General features: G+C 50.0%; 10 pseudogenes; all 10 read left to right on the plus strand.

The window, feature by feature from the left end:
- The first annotated feature begins 3,134 nt into the window (after positions 1-3,134).
- On the plus strand, positions 3,135-3,254 carry LOC130320271 (5S ribosomal RNA; annotated as a pseudogene).
- Positions 3,255-3,525: 271 nt separating this feature from the next.
- LOC130352098 (5S ribosomal RNA) lies at positions 3,526-3,645 on the plus strand (annotated as a pseudogene).
- A 688-nt stretch (positions 3,646-4,333) lies between these two features.
- Positions 4,334-4,453, plus strand: LOC130335915 (5S ribosomal RNA; annotated as a pseudogene).
- A 4,962-nt stretch (positions 4,454-9,415) lies between these two features.
- On the plus strand, positions 9,416-9,535 carry LOC130352268 (5S ribosomal RNA; annotated as a pseudogene).
- Positions 9,536-9,807: 272 nt separating this feature from the next.
- LOC130352099 (5S ribosomal RNA) lies at positions 9,808-9,927 on the plus strand (annotated as a pseudogene).
- A 682-nt stretch (positions 9,928-10,609) lies between these two features.
- On the plus strand, positions 10,610-10,729 carry LOC130335927 (5S ribosomal RNA; annotated as a pseudogene).
- An 8,696-nt stretch (positions 10,730-19,425) lies between these two features.
- Positions 19,426-19,545, plus strand: LOC130320282 (5S ribosomal RNA; annotated as a pseudogene).
- Positions 19,546-20,215: 670 nt separating this feature from the next.
- On the plus strand, positions 20,216-20,335 carry LOC130317677 (5S ribosomal RNA; annotated as a pseudogene).
- A 1,276-nt stretch (positions 20,336-21,611) lies between these two features.
- Positions 21,612-21,731, plus strand: LOC130326196 (5S ribosomal RNA; annotated as a pseudogene).
- Positions 21,732-22,607: 876 nt separating this feature from the next.
- On the plus strand, positions 22,608-22,727 carry LOC130317533 (5S ribosomal RNA; annotated as a pseudogene).
- Positions 22,728-22,950: the final 223 nt, after the last annotated feature.

Consider the following 22,950-nt stretch of genomic DNA (forward strand, 5'->3'; position numbering starts at 1 on the left):
ATACCGGCATGGGAGAGTGGCTGGCAATCCAAGGTGCCATTGACATTTTGCTCTGTTGCCGCCTTCCTCTCCGATTAATAAAAATATTTATTGATGCTTAAATCCACAATATACAACGCGTAAAGATGTCAACGGCCATCCTAAGCTGAACGCGCCTGCTCTCGTCAGATCGCAGACTGCTATCCAGCTTAGGGCCCAGTAAGTACCGGCATGGGAGACTGGCTGGGAATCCCGGGTGCAGTTGACATTTTGCTCTGTTGCCGCCTTCTGTTCCGTTCCGATTCCGAAAAGGATTTATTGATGCTTAAATGCACAGTATACAAAGTGTGAAGCTGTCAACGGCCATCCTAAGCTGAACGCGCCTGCTGTCGTCAGATCGCAGACTGATACCTAGCTTAGGGCCTGGTAAGTACCAGCATGGGAGACTGGCTGGGAATCCCGGTTGCAGTTGACTTTTTAATCTGTTGCCGCCTTCCGCTCCGATTCGGAAAAGGATTTATTGATGCTTAAATGCACAGTATAAAGGGCATGAAGCAGTCAACGGCCATCCTAAACTGAACGCGCCTGCTCTCGTCAGATCGCAGACTGCTACCCAGCTTAGGGCCCGGTAAGTACCAGCATGGGAGATTGGCTGGGAATCCCAGGTGTTGTTGACATTTTGCTCTGTAGCCGCCTTCCGCTCCGATTCCGAAAAGGATTTATTGATGCTTAAATCCTTAGTATACAGGGTGTGAAGCCGTCTACGGCTATTCTAAGCTGAATGTGCCTGTTCTTGTCAGATCACAGACTGCTGCCCGGCAAGTACGGGCATGGGAGACTGGCTGGCAATCCAAGGTGCTATTGACATTTTGCTATGTTGCCGCCTTCCTCTCTGATTCCGAAAAGGATTTATTGATGCTTAAATGCACAGTATAAAGGGCAAGAAGCTGTCAACGGCCATCCTAAGCTGAACGCGCCTGCTCTGGTCGCAGACTGCTACCCAGCTTAGGGCCCGGTAAGTACCAGCATGGGAGACTGGCTGGGAATATCAGGCGTTGTTGACATTTTGCTCTGTAGCTCTGTAGACACTTTGCTCCGATTCCGAAAAGGATTTATTGATGCTTAAATCCACAGTATCCACAGTATACAGGGTGTGAAGCCGTCTACGGCTATCCTAAGCTGAATGTGCCTGTTCTTGTCAGATCGCAGACTGCTGCCCGGCAAGTACGGGCATGGGAGACTGGCTGGCAATCCAAGGTGCTATTGACATTTTGCTCTGTTGCCGCCTTTCTCTCCGATTAAAAAAAATATTTATTGATGCTTAAATCCACAGTATACAAGGTGTGAAGATGTCAATGGCCATCCTAAGCTGAACGCGCCTGCTCTTGTCAGATCGCTGACTGCTACGCAGCTTAGGGCCCAGTAAGTACCGGCATGGGAGACTGGCTGGGAATCCCGGGTGCAGTTGACATTTTGCTCTGTTGCCGCCTTCCGTTCCGATTCCGAAAAGGATTTATTGATGCTTAAATGCACAGTATAAAAAGCATGAAGCTGTCAATGGCCATCCTAAGCTGAACGCGCCTGCTCTCGTCAGATCGCAGACTGGTACAGATCTTAGGGCCCGGTAAGTACCGGCATGGGACACTGGCTGGGAATCCTGGCTGCCGTTGACATTTTGCTCTGTTGCCGCCTTCCGTTCCGATTCCGAAAAGGATTTATTGATGCTTAAATGCACAGTATAAAGGGCGAGAAGCTGTCAACGGCCATCCTAAGCTGAACGCGCCTGCTCTTGTAAGATCGCAGACTGCTACCCAGCTTCGGGCCTGGTAAGTACCAGCATGGGAGACTGGCTGGGAATACCGGGTGCAGTTGACATTTTGCTCTGTTTCTGCTCCGATTCCGAAAATTATTTATTGATGCTTAAATGCACAGTATACAAAGTGTGAAGCTGTCAACGGCCATCCTAAGCTGAACGCGCCTGCTCTCGTCAGATCGCAGACTGCTACCCAGCTTAGGGCCTGGTAAGTACCAGCATGGGAGACTGGCTGGAATCCCGGGTGCAGTTGACATTTTAATCTGTTGCCGCCTTCCGCTCCGATTCGGAAAATTGATTTATTGATGCTTAAATCCACAATATACAGGGTGTGAAGCTGTCAACAACCATCCTAAGCTGAACGTGTCTGCTTTCCTCAGATCGCAGACTGCTGCCCGGCAGATACCGGCATGGGAGACTGGCTGGCAATCCAAGGTGCCATTGACATTTTGCTATGTTGCCGCCTTCCTCTCCGATTAATAAAAATATTTATTGATGCTTAAATCCACAATATACAAGGCGTGAACATGTGAACGGCCATCCTAAGCTGAACGCGCCTGCTCTCGTCAGCTCGCAGACCGCCACCCAGCCTAGGGCCCAGTAAGAACCGGCATGGGAGACTGGCTGGGAATCCCAGGTGCAGTTGACATTTTGCTCTGTTGCCGCCCTCCGTTCCGATTCCGAAAAGGATTTATTGATGCTTAAATGCACAGTATAAAAATCATGAAGCTGTCAATGGCCATCCTAAGCTTAACGCGCCTGCTCTTGTCAGATCACAGACTGCTACCCAGCTTAGGGCCCAGTAAGTACCGGCATGGGAGACTGGCTGGGAATCCCGGGTGCAGTTGACATTTTGCTCTGTTGCCGCCTTCCGTTCCGATTCCGAAAAGGATTTATTGATGCTTAAATGCACAGTATAAAAATCATGAAGCTGTCAATGGCCATCCTAAGCTTAACGCGCCTGCTCTCGTCAGATCGCAGACTGGTACAGATCTTAGGGACCGGTAAGTACCGGCATGGGAGACTGGCTGGGAATCCCGGCTATCGTTGACATTTTGCTCTGTTGCCGCCTTCTGTTCCGTTCCGATTCCGAAAAGGATTTATTGATGCTTAAATGCACAGTATACAAAGTGTGAAGCTGTCAACGGCCATCCTAAGCTGAACGCGCCTGCTGTCGTCAGATCGCAGACTGATACCCAGCTTAGGGCCTGGTAAGTACCAGCATGGGAGACTGGCTGGGAATCCCGGGTGCAGTTGACATTTTAATCTGTTGTCGCCTTCCGCTCAGATTCGGAAAAGGATTTATTGATGCTTAAATGCACAGTATAAAGGTCGTGAAGCCGTCAACGGCCATCCTAAGCTGAACGCGCCTGCTCTCGTCAGATCGCAGACTGCTACCCAGCTTAGGGCCCGGTAAGTACCAGCATGGGAGACTGGCTGGGAATCCCAGGTGTTGTTGACATTTTGCTCTGTAGCCGCCTTCCGCTCCGATTCCGAAAAGGATTAATGATGCTTAAATCCACAGTAGACAGGGTGTGAAGCCGTCTACGGCTATGCTAAGCTGAATGTGCCTGTTCTTGTGAGATAGCAGACTTCTGCCCTGCAAGTACGGGCATGGGAGACTGGCTGGCAATCCAAGGTGTTATTGACATTTTGCTCTGTTGCCGCCTTCCTCTCCGATTCCGAAAAGGATTTATTGATGCTTAAATGCACAGTATAAAGGGCGTGAAGCTGTCAACGGCCATCCTAAGCTGAACGCGCCTGCTCTCGTCAGAGCGCAGACTGCTACCCAGCTTAGGGCCCGGTAAGTACCAGCATGGGAGACTGGCTGGGAATATCAGGTGTTGTTGACATTTTGCTCTGTAGCTCTGTAGACATTTTGCTCCGATTCCGAAAACGATTTATTGATGCTTAAATCCACAGTATACAGGGTGTGAAGCCGTCTACGGCTATCCTAAGCTGAATGCGCCTGTTCTTGTCAGATCGAAGACTGCTGCCCGGCAAGTACGGGCATGGGAGACTGGCTGGCAATCCAAGGTGCTATTGAAATTTTGCTCTGTTGCCGCCTTCCTCTCCGATTAAAAAAAATATTTATTGATGCTTAAATCCACAGTATACAAGGCGTGAAGATGTCAGCGGCCATCCTAAGCTGAACGCGCCTGCTCTCGTCAGATCGCAGACTTCTACGTAGCTTAGGGCCCGGTAAGTACTGGCATGGGAGACTGGCTGGGAATCCCGGGTGCTGTTGACATTTTGCTCTATTGCTGCCTTCCGCTCCGATTCCGAAAATAATTTATTGATGCTTAAATCCACAGTATACAAGGTGTGAAGCTGTCGACGGCCATCCTAAGCTTAACGCGCCTGCTCTCGTCAGATCGCAGACTGGTACAGATCTTAGGGCCCGGTAAGTACCGGCATGGGACACTGGCTGGGAATCCCGGCTGCCGTTGACATTTTGCTCTGTTGCCGCCTTCCGTTCCGGTTCCGATTCCGAAAAGGATTTATTGATGCTTAAATGCACAGTATAAAGGGCAAGAAGCTGTCAACGGCCATCCTAAGCTGAAAGCGCCTGCTCTCGTCAGATCGCAGACTGCTACCCAGCTTAGGGCCTGGTAAGTACCAGCATGGGAGACTGGCTGGGAATCCCAAGTGTCGTTGACATTTTGCTCTGTTGCCGCCTTCCGCTCCGATTCCGAAAAGGATTTATTGATGCTTAAATCCACAGTATACAGGGTGTGAAGATGTCTACGGCCATCCTAAGCTGAATGCGCCTGTTCTCGTCAGATCGCAGACTGCTACCCAGCTTCGGGCCTGGTAAGTACCAGCATGGGAGACTGGCTGGGAATCCCGTGTGCAGTTGACAATTTGCTCTGTCTCTGTTCCGATTCCGAAAATTATTTATTGATTCTTAAATCCACAGTATACAAAGTGCGAAGCTGTCAACCGCCATCCTAAGCTGAATGCGCCTGCTCTCATCAGATCGCAGACTGCTACCCAGCTTAGGAACTGGTAAGTACCAGCATGGGAGACTGGCTGGGAATCCCGGGTGCAATTGACATTTTAATCTGTTGCCGCCTTCCGCTCCGATTCGGAAAATGATTTATTGATGCTTTAATCCACAATATACAGGGTGTGAAGCTGTCAACGGCCATCCTAAGCCTGAACGTGCCTGCTCTCATCAGATCGCAGACCGCTGCCCGGCAGATACCGGCATGGGAGAGTGGCTGGCAATCCAAGGTGCCATTGACATTTTGCTCTGTTGCCGCCTTCCTCTCCGATTAATAAAAATATTTATTGATGCTTAAATCCACAATATACAACGCGTAAAGATGTCAACGGCCATCCTAAGCTGAACGCGCCTGCTCTCGTCAGATCGCAGACTGCTATCCAGCTTAGGGCCCAGTAAGTACCGGCATGGGAGACTGGCTGGGAATCCCGGGTGCAGTTGACATTTTGCTCTGGTGCCGCCTTCTGTTCCGTTCCGATTCCGAAAAGGATTTATTGATGCTTAAATGCACAGTATACAAAGTGTGAAGCTGTCAACGGCCATCCTAAGCTGAACGCGCCTGCTATTGTCAGAGCGCAGACTGATACCCAGCTTAGGGCCTGGTAAGTACCAGCATGGGAGACTGGCTGGGAATCCCGGTTGCAGTTGACTTTTTAATCTGTTGCCGCCTTCCGCTCCGATTCGGAAAAGGATTTATTGATGCTTAAATGCACAGTATAAAGGGCATGAAGCAGTCAGCGGCCATCCTAAACTGAACGCGCCTGCTCTCGTCAGATCGCAGACTGCTACCCAGCTTAGGGCCCGGTAAGTACCAGCATGGGAGATTGGCTGGGAATCCCAGGTGTTGTTGACATTTTGCTCTGTAGCCGCCTTCCGCTCCGATTCCGAAAAGGATTTATTGATGCTTAAATCCTTAGTATACAGGGTGTGAAGCCGTCTACGGCTATTCTAAGCTGAATGTGCCTGTTCTTGTCAGATCACAGACTGCTGCCCGGCAAGTACGGGCATGGGAGACTGGCTGGCAATCCAAGGTGCTATTGACATTTTGCTATGTTGCCGCCTTCCTCTCTGATTCCGAAAAGGATTTATTGATGCTTAAATGCACAGTATAAAGGGCAAGACGCTGTCAACGGCCATCCTAAGCTGAACGCGCCTGCTCTGGTCAGATCGCAGACTGCTACCCAGCTTAGGGCCCGGTAAGTACCAGCATGGGAGACTGGCTGGGAATATCAGGTGTTGTTGACATTTTGCTCTGTTGCTCTGTAGACACTTTGCTCCGATTCCGAAAAGGATTTATTGATGCTTAAATCCACAGTATCCACAGTATCCACAGTATCCACAGTATCCACAGTATCCACAGTATCCACAGTATCCACAGTATCCACAGTATCCACAGTATACAGGGTGTGAAGCCGTCTACGGCTATCCTAAGCTGAATGTGCCTGTTCTTGTCAGATCGCAGACTGCTGCCCGGCAAGTACAGGCATGGGAGACTGGCTGGCAATCCAAGGTGCTATTGACATTTTGCTCTGTTGCCGCCTTCCTCTCCGATTAAAAAAAATATTTATTGATGCTTAAATCCACAGTATACAAGGTGTGAAGATGTCAATGGCCATCCTAAGCTGAACGCGCCTGCTCTCGTCAGATCGCAGACTGCTACGCAGCTTAGGGCCCAGTAAGTACCGGCATGGGAGACTGGCTGGGAATCCCGGGTGCAGTTGACATTTTGCTCTGTTGTCGCCTTCTGTTCCGTTCCGATTCCGAAAAGGATTTATTGATGCTTAAATGCACAGTATACAAAGTGTGAAGCTGTCAACGGCCATCCTAAGCTGAACGCGCCTGCTGTCGTCAGATCGCAGACTGATACCTAGCTTAGGGCCTGGTAAGTACCAGCATGGGAGACTGGCTGGGAATCCCGGTTGCAGTTGACTTTTTAATCTGTTGCCGCCTTCCGCTCCGATTCGGAAAAGGATTTATTGATGCTTAAATGCACAGTATAAAGGGCATGAAGCAGTCAACGGCCATCCTAAACTGAACGCGCCTGCTCTCGTCAGATCGCAGACTGCTACCCAGCTTAGGGCCCGGTAAGTACCAGCATGGGAGATTGGCTGGGAATCCCAGGTGTTGTTGACATTTTGCTCTGTAGCCGCCTTCCGCTCCGATTCCGAAAAGGATTTATTGATGCTTAAATCCTTAGTATACAGGGTGTGAAGCCGTCTACGGCTATTCTAAGCTGAATGTGCCTGTTCTTGTCAGATCACAGACTGCTGCCCTTCAAGTACGGGCATGGGAGACTGGCTGGCAATCCAAGGTGCTATTGACATTTTGCTATGTTGCCGCCTTCCTCTCTGATTCCGAAAAGGATTTATTGATGCTTAAATGCACAGTATAAAGGGCAAGAAGCTGTCAACGGCCATCCTAAGCTGAACGCGCCTGCTCTGGTCAGATCGCAGACTGCTACCCAGCTTAGGGCCCGGTAAGTACAAGCATGGGAGACTGGCTGGGAATATCAGGTGTTGTTGACATTTTGCTCTGTAGCTCTGTAGACACTTTGCTCCGATTCCGAAAAGGATTTATTGATGCTTAAATCCACAGTATCCACAGTATACAGGGTGTGAAGCCGTCTACGGCTATCCTAAGCTGAATGTGCCTGTTCTTGTCAGATCGCAGACTGCTGCCCGGCAAGTACGGGCATGGGAGACTGGCTGGCAATCCAAGGTGCTATTGACATTTTGCTCTGTTGCCGCCTTCCTCTCCGATTAAAAAAAATATTTATTGATGCTTAAATCCACAGTATACAAGGTGTGAAGATGTCAATGGCCATCCTAAGCTGAACGCGCCTGCTCTCGTCAGATCGCTGACTGCTACGCAGCTTAGGGCCCAGTAAGTACCGGCATGGGAGACTGGCTGGGAATCCCGGGTGCAGTTGACATTTTGCTCTGTTGCCGCCTTCCGTTCCGATTCCGAAAAGGATTTATTGATGCTTAAATGCACAGTATAAAAAGCATGAAGCTGTCAATGGCCATCCTAAGCTGAACGCGCCTGCTCTCGTCAGATCGCAGACTGGTACAGATCTTAGGGCCCGGTAAGTACCGGCATGGGACACTGGCTGGGAATCCTGGCTGCCGTTGACATTTTGCTCTGTTGCCGCCTTCCGTTCCGATTCCGAAAAGGATTTATTGATGCTTAAATGCACAGTATAAAGGGCGAGAAGCTGTCAACGGCCATCCTAAGCTGAACGCGCCTGCTCTTGTAAGATCGCAGACTGCTACCCAGCTTCGGGCCTGGTAAGTACCAGCATGGGAGACTGGCTGGGAATACCGGGTGCAGTTGACATTTTGCTCTGTTTCTGCTCCGATTCCGAAAATTATTTATTGATGCTTAAATGCACAGTATACAAAGTGTGAAGCTGTCAACGGCCATCCTAAGCTGAACGCGCCTGCTCTCGTCAGATCGCAGACTGCTACCCAGCTTAGGGCCTGGTAAGTACCAGCATGGGAGACTGGCTGGAATCCCGGGTGCAGTTGACATTTTAATCTGTTGCCGCCTTCCGCTCCGATTCGGAAAATTGATTTATTGATGCTTAAATCCACAATATACAGGGTGTGAAGCTGTCAACAACCATCCTAAGCTGAACGTGTCTGCTTTCCTCAGATCGCAGACTGCTGCCTAGCAGATACCGGCATGGGAGACTGGCTGGCAATCCAAGGTGCCATTGACATTTTGCTATGTTGCCGCCTTCCTCTCCGATTAATAAAAATATTTATTGATGCTTAAATCCACAATATACAAGGCGTGAACATGTGAACGGCCATCCTAAGCTGAACGCGCCTGCTCTCGTCAGCTCGCAGACCGCCACCCAGCCTAGGGCCCAGTAAGAACCGGCATGGGAGACTGGCTGGGAATCCCAGGTGCAGTTGACATTTTGCTCTGTTGCCGCCTTCCGTTCCGATTCCGAAAAGGATTTATTGATGCTTAAATGCACAGTATAAAAATCATGAAGCTGTCAATGGCCATCCTAAGCTTAACGCGCCTGCTCTTGTCAGATCACAGACTGCTACCCAGCTTAGGGCCCAGTAAGTACCGGCATGGGAGACTGGCTGGGAATCCCGGGTGCAGTTGACATTTTGCTCTGTTGCCGCCTTCCGTTCCGATTCCGAAAAGGATTTATTGATGCTTAAATGCACAGTATAAAAATCATGAAGCTGTCAATGGCCATCCTAAGCTTAACGCGCCTGCTCTCGTCAGATCGCAGACTGGTACAGATCTTAGGGACCGGTAAGTACCGGCATGGGAGACTGGCTGGGAATCCCGGCTATCGTTGACATTTTGCTCTGTTGCCGCCTTCTGTTCCGTTCCGATTCCGAAAAGGATTTATTGATGCTTAAATGCACAGTATACAAAGTGTGAAGCTGTCAACGGCCATCCTAAGCTGAACGCGCCTGCTGTCGTCAGATCGCAGACTGATACCCAGCTTAGGGCCTGGTAAGTACCAGCATGGGAGACTGGCTGGGAATCCCGGGTGCAGTTGACATTTTAATCTGTTGTCGCCTTCCGCTCAGATTCGGAAAAGGATTTATTGATGCTTAAATGCACAGTATAAAGGTCGTGAAGCCGTCAACGGCCATCCTAAGCTGAACGCGCCTGCTCTCGTCAGATCGCAGACTGCTACCTAGCTTAGGGCCCGGTAAGTACCAGCATGGGAGACTGGCTGGGAATCCCAGGTGTTGTTGACATTTTGCTCTGTAGCCGCCTTCCGCTCCGATTCCGAAAAGGATTTAGTGATGCTTAAATCCACAGTAGACAGGGTGTGAAGCCGTCTACGGCTATGCTAAGCTGAATGTGCCTGTTCTTGTGAGATCGCAGACTTCTGCCCTGCAAGTACGGGCATGGGAGACTGGCTGGCAATCCAAGGTGTTATTGACATTTTGCTCTGTTGCCGCCTTCCTCTCCGATTCCGAAAAGGATTTATTGATGCTTAAATGCACAGTATAAAGGGCGTGAAGCTGTCAACGGCCATCCTAAGCTGAACGCGCCTGCTCTCGTCAGAGCGCAGACTGCTACCCAGCTTAGGGCCCGGTAAGTACCAGCATGGGAGACTGGCTGGGAATATCAGGTGTTGTTGACATTTTGCTCTGTAGCTCTGTAGACATTTTGCTCCGATTCCGAAAACGATTTATTGATGCTTAAATCCACAGTATACAGGGTGTGAAGCCGTCTACGGCTATCCTAAGCTGAATGCGCCTGTTCTTGTCAGATCGCAGACTGCTGCCCGGCAAGTACGGGCATGGGAGACTGGCTGGCAATCCAAGGTGCTATTGAAATTTTGCTCTGTTGCCGCCTTCCTCTCCGATTAAAAAAAATATTTATTGATGCTTAAATCCACAGTATACAAGGCGTGAAGATGTCAGCGGCCATCCTAAGCTGAACGCGCCTGCTCTTGTCAGATCGCAGACTTCTACGCAGCTTAGGGCCCGGTAAGTACTGGCATGGGAGACTGGCTGGGAATCCCGGGTGCTGTTGACATTTTGCTCTATTGCTGCCTTCCGCTCCGATTCCGAAAATAATTTATTGATGCTTAAATCCACAGTATACAAGGTGTGAAGCTGTCGACGGCCATCCTAAGCTTAACGCGCCTGCTCTCGTCAGATCGCAGACTGGTACAGATCTTAGGGCCCGGTAAGTACCGGCATGGGACACTGGCTGGGAATCCCGGCTGCCGTTGACATTTTGCTCTGTTGCCGCCTTCCGTTCCGATTCCGAAAAGGATTTATTGATGCTTAAATGCACAGTATAAAGGGCAAGAAGCTGTCAACGGCCATCCTAAGCTGAAAGCGCCTGCTCTCGTCAGATCGCAGACTGCTACCCAGCTTAGGGCCTGGTAAGTACCAGCATGGGAGACTGGCTGGGAATCCCAAGTGTCGTTGACATTTTGCTCTGTTGCCGCCTTCCGCTCCGATTCCGAAAAGGATTTATTGATGCTTAAATCCACAGTATACAGGGTGTGAAGATGTCTACGGCCATCCTAAGCTGAATGCGCCTGTTCTCGTCAGATCGCAGACTGCTACCCAGCTTCGGGCCTGGTAAGTACCAGCATGGGAGACTGGCTGGGAATCCCGTGTGCAGTTGACAATTTGCTCTGTCTCTGTTCCGATTCCGAAAATTATTTATTGATTCTTAAATCCACAGTATACAAAGTGCGAAGCTGTCAACCGCCATCCTAAGCTGAATGTGCCTGCTCTCATCAGATCGCAGACTGCTACCCAGCTTAGGAACTGGTAAGTACCAGCATGGGAGACTGGCTGGGAATCCCGGGTGCAATTGTCATTTTAATCTGTTGCCGCCTTCCGCTCCGATTCGGAAAATGATTTATTGATGCTTTAATCCACAATATACAGGGTGTGAAGCTGTCAACGGCCATCCTAAGCCTGAACGTGCCTGCTCTCATCAGATCGCAGACCGCTGCCCGGCAGATACCGGCATGGGAGAGTGGCTTGCAATCCAAGGTGCCATTGACATTTTGCTCTGTTGCCGCCTTCCTCTCCGATTAATAAAAATATTTATTGATGCTTAAATCCACAATATACAACGCGTAAAGATGTCAACGGCCATCCTAAGCTGAACGCGCCTGCTCTCGTCAGATCGCAGACTGCTATCCAGCTTAGGGCCCAGTAAGTACCGGCATGGGAGACTGGCTGGGAATCCCGGGTGCAGTTGACATTTTGCTCTGGTGCCGCCTTCTGTTCCGTTCCGATTCCGAAAAGGATTTATTGATGCTTAAATGCACAGTATAAAGGGCATGAAGCAGTCAGCGGCCATCCTAAACTGAACGCGCCTGCTCTCGTCAGATCGCAGACTGCTACCCAGCTTAGGGCCCGGTAAGTACCAGCATGGGAGATTGGCTGGGAATCCCAGGTGTTGTTGACATTTTGCTCTGTAGCCGCCTTCCGCTCCGATTCCGAAAAGGATTTATTGATGCTTAAATCCTTAGTATACAGGGTGTGAAGCCGTCTACGGCTATTCTAAGCTGAATGTGCCTGTTCTTGTCAGATCACAGACTGCTGCCCGGCAAGTACGGGCATGGGAGACTGGCTGGCAATCCAAGGTGCTATTGACATTTTGCTATGTTGCCGCCTTCCTCTCTGATTCCGAAAAGGATTTATTGATGCTTAAATGCACAGTATAAAGGGCAAGACGCTGTCAACGGCCATCCTAAGCTGAACGCGCCTGCTCTGGTCAGATCGCAGACTGCTACCCAGCTTAGGGCCCGGTAAGTACCAGCATGGGAGACTGGCTGGGAATATCAGGTGTTGTTGACATTTTGCTCTGTTGCTCTGTAGACACTTTGCTCCGATTCCGAAAAGGATTTATTGATGCTTAAATCCACAGTATCCACAGTATCCACAGTATCCACAGTATTCACAGTATCCACAGTATACAGGGTGTGAAGCCGTCTACGACTATCCTAAGCTGAATGTGCCTGTTCTTGTCAGATCGCAGACTGCTGCCCGGCAAGTACAGGCATGGGAGACTGGCTGGCAATCCAAGGTGCTATTGACATTTTGCTCTGTTGCCGCCTTCCTCTCCGATTAAAAAAAATATTTATTGATGCTTAAATCCACAGTATACAAGGTGTGAAGATGTCAATGGCCATCCTAAGCTGAACGCGCCTGCTCTCGTCAGATCGCAGACTGCTACGCAGCTTAGGGCCCAGTAAGTACCGGCATGGGAGACTGGCTGGGAATCCCGGGTGCAGTTGACATTTTGCTCTGTTGCCGCCTTCCGTTCCGAAAAGGATTTATTGATGCTTAAATGCACAGTATAAAAAGCATGAAGCTGTCAACGGCCATCCTAAGCTGAACGCGCCTGCTCTTGTAAGATCGCAGACTGCTACCCAGCTTCGGGCCTGGTAAGTACCAGCATGGGAGACTGGCTGGGAATACCGGGTGCAGTTGACATTTTGCTCTGTTTCTGCTCCGATTCCGAAAATTATTTATTGATGCTTAAATGCACAGTATACAAAGTGTGAAGCTGTCAACGGCCATCCTAAGCTGAACGCGCCTGCTCTCGTCAGATCGCAGACTGCTACCCAGCTTAGGGCCTGGTAAATACCAGCATGGGAGACTGGCTGGAATCCCGGGTGCAGTTGACATTTTAATCTGTTGCCGCCTTCCGCTCCGATTCGGAAAAGGATTTATTAATGCTTAAATCCACAATATACAGGGTGTGAAGCTGTCAACGGCCATCCTAAGCTGAACGTGTCTGCTTTCCTAAGATCGCAGACTGCTGCCCGGCAGATACCGGCATGGGAGAATGGCTGGCAATCCAAGGTGCCATTGACATTTTGCTATGTTGCCGCCTTCCTCTCCGATTAATAAAAATATTTATTGATGCTTAAATCCACAATATACAAGGCGTGAACATGTGAACGGCCATCCTAAGCTGAACGCGCCTGCTCTCGTCAGCTCGCAGACCGCCACCCAGCCCAGGGCCCAGTAAGAACCGGCATGGGAGACTGGCTGGGAATCCCGGGTGCAGTTGACATTTTGCTCTGTTGCCGCCTTCCGTTCCGATTCCGAAAAGGATTTATTGATGCTTAAATCCACAGTATAAAAATCATGAAGCTGTCAATGGCCATCCTAAGCTGAACGTGCCTGCTCTCGTCAGATCGCAGACTGCTACCCAGCTTAGGGCCCGGTAAGTATTGACATGGGACACTGGCTGGGAATCCTGGTTGCCATTGACATTTTGCTCTATTGCTGCCTTCCGCTCCGATTCCGAAAATAATTTATTGATGCTTAAATCCTCAGTATACAAGGTGTGAAGCTGTCGACGGCCATCCTAAGCTTAACGCGCCTGCTCTCGTCAGATCGCAGACTGGTACAGATCTTAGGGCCTGGTAAGTACCGGCATGGGACACTGGCTGGGAATCCCGGCTGCCGTTGACATTTTGCTCTTTTGCCGCCTTCCATTCCGATTCCGAAAAGGATTTATTGATGCTTAAATGCACAGTATAAAGTGCAAGAAACTGTCAACGGCCATCCTAAGCTGAACGCGCCTGCTCTCGTCAGATTGCAGACTGATACCCAGCTTAGGGCCTCGTAAGTATCAGCATGGGAGACTGGCTGGGAATCCCGGGTGCAGTTGACATTTTAATCTGTTGCCGCCTTCCGCTCCGATTCGGAAAAGGATTTATTGATGCTTAAATGCACAGTATAAAGGGCGTGTAGCTGTCAATGGCCATCCTAAGCTGAACGCGCCTGCTCTAGTCAGATCGCAGACTGCTTCCCAGTTTGGGGCCCGGTAAGTACCAGCATGGGAGACTGGCTGGGAATCCCAGGTGTTGTTGACATTTTGCTCTGTAGCCGCCTTCTGCTCCGATTCCGAAAAGGATTTATTGATGCTTAAATCCACAGTGTACAGGGTGTGAAGTCGTCTATGGCTATCCTAAGCTGAATGTGCCTGTTCTTGTCAGATCGCAGACTGCTGCCCGGCAAGTACAGACATGGGAGACTGGCTGGCAATCCAAGGTGCTATTGACATTTTGCTCTGTTGCCGCCTTCCTCTCCGATTCCGAAAAGGATTTATTGATGCTTAAATGCACAGTATAAAGGGCGTGAAGCTGTCAACGGCCATCCTATGCTGAACGCGCCTGCTCTCGTCAGATCGCAGACTGCTACCCAGCTTAGGGCCTGGTAAATACAAGCATGGGAGACTGGCTGGGAATCTCAGGTGTTGTTGACATTTTGCTCTGTAGCTCTGTAGACATTTTGCTCCGATTCCGAAAAGGATTTATTGATGCTTAAATCCACAGTATACAGGGTGTGAAGCCGTCTACGGCTCTCCTAAACTGAATGCGCATGTTCTTGTCAGATCGCAGACTGCTGCCCGGCAAGTACGGGCATGGGAGACTGGCTGGCAATCCAAGGTGCTATTGACATTTTGCTATGTTGCCGCCTTCCTCTCTGATTCCGAAAAGGATTTATTGATGCTTAAATGCACAGTATAAAGGGCAAGACGCTGTCAACGGCCATCCTAAGCTGAACGCGCCTGCTCTGGTCAGATCGCAGACTGCTACCCAGCTTAGGGCCCGGTAAGTACCAGCATGGGAGACTGGCTGGGAATATCAGGTGTTGTTGACATTTTGCTCTGTAGCTCTGTAGACACTTTGCTCCGATTCCGAAAAGGATTTATTGATGCTTAAATCCACAGTATCCACAGTATACAGGGTGTGAAGCCGTCTACGGCTATCCTAAGCTGAATGTGCCTGTTCTTGTCAGATCGCAGACTGATGCCCGGCAAGTACGGGCATGGGAGACTGGCTGGCAATCCAAGGTGCTATTGACATTTTGCTCTGTTGCCGCCTTCCTCTCCGATTAAAAAAAATATTTATTGATGCTTAAATCCACAGTATACAAGGTGTGAAGATGTCAATGGCCATCCTAAGCTGAACGCGCCTGCTCTCGTCAGATCGCAGCTTAGGGCCCAGTAAGTACCGGCATGGGAGACTGGCTGGGAATCCCGGGTGCAGTTGACATTTTGCTCTGTTGCCGCCTTCCGTTCCGATTCCGAAAAGGATTTATTGATGCTTAAATGCACAGTATAAAAAGCATGAAGCTGTCAATGGCCATCCTAAGCTGAACGCGCCTGCTCTCGTCAGATCGCAGACTGGTACAGATCTTAGGGCCCGGTAAGTACCGGCATGGGACACTGGCTGGGAATCCTGGCTGCCGTTGACATTTTGCTCTGTTGCCGCCTTCCGTTCCGATTCCGAAAAGGATTTATTGATGCTTAAATGCACAGTATAAAGGGCGAGAAGCTGTCAACGGCCATCCTAAGCTGAACGCGCCTGCTTTTGTAAGATCGCAGACTGCTACCCAGCTTCGGGCCTGGTAAGTACCAGCATGGGAGACTGGCTGGGAATACCTGGTGCAGTTGACATTTTGCTCTGTTTCTGCTCCGATTCCGAAAATTATTTATTGATGCTTAAATGCACAGTATAAAGGGCGAGAAGCTGTCAACGGCCATCCTAAGCTGAACGCGCCTGCTCTTGTCAGATCGCAGACTGCTACCCAGCTTAGGGCCTGGTAAGTACCAGCATGGGAGACTGGCTGGGAATCCCAAGTGTCGTTGACATTTTGCTCTGTTGCCGCCTTCCGCTCTGATTCCGAAAAGGATTTATTGATGCTTAAATCCACAGTATACAGGGTGTGAAGATGTCTACGGCCATCCTAAGCTGAATGCGCCTGTTCTCGTCAGATCGCAGACTGCTACCCAGCTTCGGGCCTGGTAAGTACCAGCATGGGAGACTGGCTGGGAATCCCGTGTGCAGTTGACAATTTGCTCTGCCTCTGTTCCGATTCCGAAAATTATTTATTGATTCTTAAATCCACAGTATACAAAGTGTGAAGCTGTCAACCGCCATCCTAAGCTGAATGCGCCTGCTCTCATCAGATCGCAGACTGCTACCCAGCTTAGGGCCTGGTAAGTACCAGCATGGGAGACTGGCTGGGAATCCCGGGTGAAATTGACATTTTAATCTGTTGCCGCCTTCCGCTCCGATTCGGAAAATGATTTATTGATGCTTTAATCCACAATATACAGGGTGTGAAGCTGTCAACGGCCATCCTAAGCCTGAACGTGCCTGCTCTCATCAGATCGCAGACCGCTGCCCGGCAGATACCGGCATGGGAGAGTGGCTGGCAATCCAAGGTGCCATTGACATTTTGCTCTGTTGCCGCCTTCCTCTCCGATTAATAAAAATATTTATTGATGCTTAAATCCACAATATACAACGCGTAAAGATGTCAACGGCCATCCTAAGCTGAACGCGCCTGCTCTCGTCAGATCGCAGACTGCTATCCAGCTTAGGGCCCAGTAAGTACCGGCATGGGAGACTGGCTGGGAATCCCGGGTGCAGTTGACATTTTGCTCTGTTGCCGCCTTCTGTTCCGTTCCGATTCCGAAAAGGATTTATTGATGCTTAAATGCACAGTATACAAAGTGTGAAGCTGTCAACGGCCATCCTAAGCTGAACGCGCCTGCTGTCGTCAGATCGCAGACTGATACCCAGCTTAGGGCCTGGTAAGTACCAGCATGGGAGACTGGCTGGGAATCCCGGTTGCAGTTGACTTTTTAATCTGTTGCCGCCTTCCGCTCCGATTCCGAAAAGGATTTATTGATGCTTAAATCCTTAGTATACAGGGTGTGAAGCCGTCTACGGCTATTCTAAGCTGAATGTGCCTGTTCTTGTCAGATCACAGACTGCTGCCCGGCAAGTACGGGCATGGGAGACTGGCTGGCAATCCAAGGTGCTATTGACATTTTGCTATGTTGCCGCCTTCCTCTCTGATTCCGAAAAGGATTTATTGATGCTTAAATGCACAGTATAAAGGGCAAGAAGCTGTCAACGGCCATCCTAAGCTGAACGCGCTTGCTCTGGTCAGATCGCAGACTGCTACCCAGCTTAGGGCCCGGTAAGTACCAGCGTGGGAGACTGGCTGGGAATATCAGGTGTTGTTGACATTTTGCTCTGTAGCTCTGTAGACACTTTGCTCCGATTCCGAAAAGGATTTATTGATGCTTAAATCCACAGTATCCACAGTATCCACAGTATACAGGGTGTGAAGCCGTCTACGGCTATCCTAAGCTGAATGCGCCTGTTCTTGTCAGATCGCAGACTGCTGCCCGGCAAGTACGGGCATGGGAGACTGGCTGGCAATCCAAGGTGCTATTGACATTTTGCTCTGTTGCCGCCTTCCTCTCCGATTAAAAAAATTATTTATTGATGCTTAAATCCATAGTATACAAGGTGTGAAGATGTCAATGGCAATCCTAAGCTGAACGCGCCTGCTCTCGTCAGATCGCAGACTGGTACAGATCTTAGGGCCCGGTAAGTACCGGCATGGGAGACTGGCTGGGAATCCCGGGTGCCGTTGACTTTTTGCTCTATTGCTGCCTTCCGCTCCGATTCCGAAAATAATTTATTGATGCTTAAATCCACAGTATACAAGGTGTGAAGCTGTCGACGGCCATCCTAAGCTTAACGCGCCTGCTCTCGTCAGATCGCAGACTGGTACAGATCTTAGGGCCCGGTAAGTACCGGCATGGGACACTGGCTGGGAATACCGGATGCCGTTGACATTTTGCTCTGTTGCCGCCTTCCATTCCGATTCCGAAAAGGATTTATTGATGCTTAAATCCACAGTATACAGGGTATGAAGATGTCTACGGCCATCCTAAGCTGAATAAGCCTGTTCTCGTCAGATCGCAGACTGCTACCCAGCTTCGGGCCTGGTAAGTACCAGCATTCGAGACTGGCTGGGAATCCCGGGTGCAGTTGACATTTTGCTCTGTTTCTGTTCCGATTCCGAAAATTATTTATTGATGCTTAAATCCACAGGATACAAAGTGTGAAGCTGTCAACGGCCATCCTAAGCTGAACGCGCCTGCTCACGTCAGATTGCAGACTGCTACCCAGCTTAGGGCCTGGTAAGTACCAGCATGGGAGACTGGCTGGGAATCCCAGGTGCAGTTGACATTTTAATCTGTTGCCGCCTTCCGCTCCGATTCGGAAAAGGATTTATTGATGCTTAAATCCACAATATACAGGGTGTGAAGCGGTCAACGGCCATCCTAAGCCTGAACATGCCTGCTCTCCTCAGATCGCAGACTGCTGCCCGGCAGATACCGGCATGGGAGACTGGCTGGCAATCCAAGGTGCCATTGACATTTTGCTCTGTTGCCGCCTTCCTCTCCGATTAATAAAAATATTTATTGATGCTTAAATCCACAATATACAACGCGTAAAGATGTCAACGGCCATCCTAAGCTGAACGCGCCTGCTCTCGTCAGATCGCAGACTGCTACCCAGCTTAGGGCCCAGTAAGTACCGGCATGGGAGACTGGCTGGGAATCCCGGGTGCAGTTGACATTTTGCTCTGTTGCCGCCTTCCGTTCCGATTCCGAAAAGGATTTATTGATGCTTAAATGCACAGTATAAAAATCATGAAGCTGTCAATGGCCATCCTAAGCTGAACGCGCCTGCTCTCGTCAGATCACAGACTGCTACCCAGCTTAGGGCCCGGTAAGTACTGGCATGGGAGACTGGCTGGGAATCCCGGTTGCCATTGACATTTTGCTCTATTGCTGCCTTCCGCTCCGATTCCGAACATAATTTATTGATGCTTAAATCCACAGTATACAAGGTGTGAAGCTGTCGACGGCCATCCTAAGCTTAACGCGCCTGCTCTCGTCAGATCGCAGACTGGTACAGATCTTAGGGACCGGTAAGTACCGGCATGGGAGACTGGCTGGGAATCCCGGCTATCGTTGACATTTTGCTCTGTTGCCGCCTTCTGTTCCGTTCCGATTCCGAAAAGGATTTATTGATGCTTAAATGCACAGTATACAAAGTGTGAAACTGTCAATGGCCATCCTAAGCTGAACGCGCCTGCTGTCGTCAGAGCGCAGACTGATACCCAGCTTAGGGCCTGGTAAGTACCAGCATGGGAGACTGGCTGGGAATCCCGGGTGCAGTTGACATTTTAATCTGTTGTCGCCTTCCGCTCAGATTCGGAAAAGGATTTATTGATGCTTAAATGCACAGTATAAAGGTCGTGAAGCCGTCAACGGCCATCCTAAGCTGAACGCGCCTGCTCTCGTCAGATCGCAGACTGCTACCCAGCTTAGGGCCCGGTAAGTACCAGCATGGGAGACTGGCTGGGAATCCCAGGTGTTGTTGACATTTTGCTCTGTAGCCGCCTTCCGCTCCGATTCCGAAAAGGATTTATTGATGCTTAAATCCACAGTAGACAGGGTGTGAAGCCGTCTACGGCTATGCTAAGCTGAATGTGCCTGTTCTTGTGAAATCGCAGACTTCTGCCCTGCAAGTACGGGCATGGGAGACTGGCTGGCAATCCAAGGTGCTATTGACATTTTGCTCTGTTGCCGCCTTCCTCTCCGATTCCGAAAAGGATTTATTGATGCTTAAATGCACAGTATAAAGGGCGTGAAGCTGTCAACGGCCATCCTAAGCTGAACGCGCCTGCTCTCGTCAGAGCGCAGACTGCTGCCCAGCTTAGGGCCCGGTAAGTACCAGCATGGGAGACTGGCTGGGAATATCAGGTGTTGTTGACATTTTGCTCTGTAGCTCTGTAGACATTTTGCTCCGATTCCGAAAAGGATTTATTGATGCTTATATCCACAGTATACAGGGTGTGAAGCCGTCTACGGCTATCCTAAGCTGAATGCGCCTGTTCTTGTCAGATCGCAGACTGCTGCCCGGCAAGTACGGGCATGGGAGACTGGCTGGCAATCCAAGGTGCTATTGAAATTTTGCTCTGTTGCCGCCTTCCTCTCCGATTAAAAAAAATATTTATTGATGCTTAAATCCACAGTATACAAGGCGTGAAGATGTCAACGGCCATCCTAAGCTGAACGCGCCTGCTCTCGTCAGATCGCAGACTTCTACGCAGCTTAGGGCCCGGTAAGTACTGGCATGGGAGACTGGCTGGGAATCCCGGGTGCTGTTGACATTTTGCTCTATTGCTGCCTTCCGCTCCGATTCCGAAAATAATTTATTGATGCTTAAATCCACAGTATACAAGGTGTGAAGCTGTCGACGGCCATCCTAAGCTTAACGCGCCTGCTCTCGTCAGATCGCAGACTGGTACAGATCTTAGGGGCCGGTAAGTACCGGCATGGGACACTGGCTGGGAATCCCGGCTGCCGTTGACATTTTGCTCTGTTGCCGCCTTCCGTTCCGATTCCGAAAAGGATTTATTGATGCTTAAATGCACAGTATAAAGGGCGAGAAGCTGTCAACGGCCATCCTAAGCTGAACACGCCTGCTCTCGTCAGATCGCAGACTGCTACCCAGCTTAGGGCCTGGTAAGTATCAGCATGGGAGACTGGCTGGGAATCCCAAGTGTCGTTGACATTTTGCTCTGTTGCCGCCTTCCGCTCCGATTCCGAAAAGGATTTATTGATGCTTAAATCCACAGTATACAGGGTGTGAAGATGTCTACGGCCATCCTAAGCTGAATGCGCCTGTTCTCGTCAGATTGCAGACTGCTACCCAGCTTCGGGCCTGGTAAGTACCAGCATGGGAGACTGGCTGGGAATCCCGTGTGCAGTTGACAATTTGCTCTGTCTCTGTTTCGATTCCGAAAATTATTTATTGATTCTTAAATCCACAGTATACAAAGTGTGAAGCTGTCAACCGCCATCCTAAGCTGAATGCGCCTGCTCTCATCAGATCGCAGACTGCTACCCAGCTTAGGGCCTGGTAAGTACCAGCATGGGAGACTGGCTGGGAATCCCGGGTGCAATTGACATTTTAATCTGTTGCCGCCTTCCGCTCCGATTCGGAAAATGATTTATTGATGCTTTAATCCACAATATACAGGGTGTGAAGCTGTCAACGGCCATCCTAAGCCTGAACGTGCCTGCTCTCATCAGATCGCAGACCGCTGCCCGGCAGATACCGGCATGGGAGAGTGGCTGGCAATCCAAGGTGCCATTGACATTTTGCTCTGTTGCCGCCTTCCTCTCCGATTAATAAAAATATTTATTGATCCTTAAATCCACAATATACAACGCGTAAAGATGTCAACGGCCATCCTAAGCTGAACGCGCCTGCTCTCGTCAGATCGCAGACTGATACCCAGCTTAGGGCCTGGTAAGTACCAGTATGGGAGACTGGCTGGGAATCCCGGGTGCAGTTGACATTTTAATCTGTTGTCGCCTTCCGCTCAGATTCGGAAAAGGATTTATTGATGCTTAAATGCACAGTATAAAGGTCGTGAAGCCGTCAACGGCCATCCTAAGCTGAACGCGCCTGCTCTCGTCAGATCGCAGACTGCTACCCAGCTTAGGGCCCGGTAAGTACCAGCATGGGAGACTGGCTGGGAATATCAGGTGTTGTTGACATTTTGCTCTGTAGCCGCCTTCCGCTCCGATTCCGAAAAGGATTTATTGATGCTTAAATCCACAGTATACAGGGTGTGAAGCCGTCTACGGCTATCCTAAGCTTAATGTGCTTGTTCTTGTCAGATCGCAGACTGCTGCCCGGCAAGTACGGGCATGGGAGACTGGCTGGCAATCCAAGGTGCTATTGACATTTTGCTCTGTTGCCGCCTTCCTCTCCGATTCCGAAAAGGATTTATTGATGCTTAAATGCACAGTATAAAAAGCATGAAGCTGTCAATGGCCATCCTAAGCTAAACGCGCCTTCTCTTGTCAGATCGCAGACTGCTACCCAGCTTAGGACCCGGTAAGTACTGGCATGGGAGACTGGCTGGGAATCCCGGGTGCCGTTGACATTTTGCTCTATTGCTGCCTTCCGCTCCGATTCCGAAAATAATTTATTGATGCTTAAATCCACAGTATACAAGGTGTGAAGCTGTCGACAGCCATCCTAAGCTTAACGCGCCTGCTCTCGTCAGATCGCAGACTGCTACCCAGCTTAGGGCCCGGTAAGTACCAGCATGGGAGACTAGCTGGGAGTCTCAGGTGTTGTTGACATGTAGCTCTGTAGACATTTTGCTCCGATTTCGAAAAGGATTTATTGAAGCTTAAATCCACAGTATACAGGGTGTGAAGCCGTCTACAGCTATCCTAAGGTGAATGCGCCTATTCTCGTCAGATCGCAGACTGCTACGCAGCTTAGGGCCCAGTAAGTATCGGCATGGGAGACTGGCTGGGAATCTCGGGTGCAGTTGACATTTTGCTCTGTTGCCGCCTTCCGTTCCGATTCCGAAAAGGATTTATTGAAGCTTAAATGCACAGTATAAAAAGCATGAAGCTGTCAATGGCCATCCTAAGCTGAATGCGCCTGCTCTCGTCAGATCGCAGACTGCTACCCAGCTTAGGGCCCGGTAAGTACTGGCATGGGAGACTGGCTGGGAATCCCGGGTGCTGTTGACATTTTGCTCTATTGCTGCCTTCCGCTCCGATTCCGAAAATAATTTATTGATGCTTAAATCCACAGTCTACAAGGTGTGAAGCTGTCGACGGCCATCCTAAGCTTAACGCGCCTGCTCTCGTCAGATCGCAGACTGGTACAGATCTTAGGGCCCGGTAAGTACCGGCATGGGACACTGGCTGGGAATCCCGGCTGCCGTTGACATTTTGCTCTGTTGCCGCCTTC

This window comes from Hyla sarda, chromosome 1, assembly GCF_029499605.1.
Source record: "Hyla sarda isolate aHylSar1 chromosome 1, aHylSar1.hap1, whole genome shotgun sequence".
NCBI classification, from domain to species: Eukaryota; Metazoa; Chordata; class Amphibia; order Anura; family Hylidae; genus Hyla; species Hyla sarda.